The sequence below is a fragment of the Aplysia californica genome, unplaced genomic scaffold (genome assembly GCF_000002075.1).
Source record: "Aplysia californica isolate F4 #8 unplaced genomic scaffold, AplCal3.0 scaffold00002, whole genome shotgun sequence".
Taxonomy (NCBI): Eukaryota; Metazoa; Mollusca; class Gastropoda; order Aplysiida; family Aplysiidae; genus Aplysia; species Aplysia californica.
In genome coordinates this window covers 1147876-1150417 of record NW_004797272.1, presented here as the reverse complement: position 1 = coordinate 1150417, position 2542 = coordinate 1147876, and the positions used below count along the sequence as shown (strand labels likewise).

Genomic DNA, 2542 nt, shown 5'->3' with positions numbered 1-2542 from the left:
ACACTCTCTCTCTCTCTCTCTCTCTCTCTCTCTCTCTCTCTCTCTCTCTCTCTCATACTACTTACTAGGTTTTCCTTTAAAACGTCATTTAAAATAACCAAATATGGGTCTCAGCGAACGTAACACGAACACCTGATAGTTCGCAGACTTCGTTCAGCACATAGACAAGCGGCATAAACGATCAATGCAAGCGGGATATAGATCTAGATGACAATAAGACGAAGATTCAAGCCCAAATCCAAGTTTTCACCTCCCGGCGACCTAAAAATAGAAGTCGTGTATTGGAACACAATGAAATTGCGCGTCGAACGAAGCCATGTATCTATCGCCGACTGTCAAAGGAAAATCCTGTTGTTCTTCCTGAATCTCAACGAGAAATCCACAAAGACAAGGGCAGAATGAGAGAAAGACGTAGGGTGGGTTGCGGGGGTGTTAGGAAACACAACTTTCCGAAAAAGGGGAGGGGATGGGGGTGAATAAAAAAAGATATCCACACACAGATGATGTTTCGGCTCAATATAACAGACAGAAAACTAGACACATCAAGAAAAATGCTCCCCCCCCCCTTCCCCCCTCTAAAAAAGACAAAAAGAGAAACAGAACACGACATAAAAGAAAAAGGGTAAAAGAGGAAGAAGGGAGACGGAGAGGCATACAAGGAGGCACACACACACACACACACACACACACACACACACACATACACACACACATACACACACACACACACACACATACACACACACATATACACACACACACACACACACACAGAGGGTGGGGGGGGAGACAAAAAGAGGTGCCAAAAAAGAAAAGAAGGAAAAGGGAGGAAAAGAAAGAATGAAAGTGAATGGGAGAGAGAGAGTGAAAGAAATCCACAAAATATCACGTAAGGAAAAGAAGGACAATAACAAAAAAGTGGTTGATAGAGTTCAGATTTATACGCATCTCCTCCTTCCCCATCCACGCAGCCTTTTAACACAGCAATTTGCCAATTATCGCAAAAACACCATGGCCTTGTGTGATTGTCACAACATGTCGAGCACAGGTTGATCCGCTTGCAATTGTATAATGAAAGGAGAATTTTTTATTTTTTTTATCCTCATTTTCTCGGCGAAGCGCACTAAGGACACGTGATAACAATGTACATTTCCTTTTTAAACAGCTCCACCCATATTTCTCTGGTCGTGTGAGAAAAGAAGTTCGAACGATGAATAACTTAAACGTGAAAATGTACAGGTTTAAAACTGTAAGATTCTAAAAGGGGGTGCCCACATACGCGATCGGGTCTGGTCGGGTCGGGTCGGGTCAATCTGGTAGTCGAGACGAGCCAAAGTGAGGGCGCAAAGCGGCCATCGTGGCACAGACCGATCGACTCGGTTGGTGACCTAAAAAAAAAAAAAAAACACGTTTGTTTTCAGGCCTGCAAATCGCGCGATCGGGTGGTTTGCAGCCAATCACAACAACGCTGAGTCACGAGTCCATGTTGACACTCAAAATCCGGTGGTGCCCTCTTCGAAAAAGAGCAGACTTTGCGAACAGAGTTACCCTACTTGTGGGAAAAACAATAAAAGCGAAACTAACAAACTGCTATTCCTATTCTTCTTCTAGAGAAACGAAAGAAAGCTTCAAAACAAAGACTGCAGCTCCATCAGAACCAATGCACGGACTTCCGCGGACACTTTTTGGCCGAGTGAACTAGAACTTTCTTCTTATGAACGATATTTGATAATAGCAAGTTATCGATGTAACTATTGTGACCATGTTTATGGGATTCCAGGCTGCCGCAGCACTGCAACAGGGAACTGCGGAAAGGAGCCCTGGAAGCCATTGAGGTTAAAGGTTTCTCCACTTTAACGTCCAGGTCGTCGGGTACAATCGCGGCAGGGTTGTAGTGTGCACTGAAGCCACCAGAAAAAGACCCGACCCGCGATCCGCTCTCGATAGTGGGCACCCCCAATAACGTTCGTCTCTGATAGGACCGAGCCGAATGGAAGAATACGTCGTGTAAAGTGTGTTTCCCTAATCCACGAAGTCGGGTGGGTCGGGCTGAGGCTCGAATCTCCGATCCCAAAACCTCACGATCACGAGTTCGGTAGCCAACAACCACTAGACTGCCGACGCCTCGAATGCAAACAGACTCTCGTGTTCCCGACCATTCAACTATTCATCAAGATCTAGATCTATACCTTTTTCCCCCTTTTTAAAATACTTTTAGGTCAAATGTGCGCGACGGACACATAAAGCTTTTTTTTTCAGTTTAATAGTAATTAATTTTTAATTTTGCCCGGGTGGCGGCCGAAGCCTGCTTTTATCGATTTAAGGACCACCAAGGGATCCTTAACGAGCGCAACCTGCACACAAGACCTCCGAGATTTTTACGCCCTTATCAGAGGAGGCTAGGTGTTAGATCTTACCTACTCTAAGATCAGGGGTGTGTCTGAAAGACAGCAGTAGGAAGGAGCCAAGGAGTAGCAGTAAAAAGGCAGCAGAAAGAATCAGAAACACGGAAAAGAGGGCAAAATGAGAGCGTGGGAGGGGG

The 2542-nt window shown here is 45.2% G+C and overlaps 1 protein-coding gene across 1 annotated transcript in view; it reads right to left on the bottom strand.

Annotated features, from left to right (window-relative positions):
- Positions 1-2542, bottom strand: part of LOC101853201 (polypeptide N-acetylgalactosaminyltransferase 5) — a gene marked incomplete in the record, with an annotated part of 130496 nt that overhangs the window by 118798 nt on the left and 9156 nt on the right.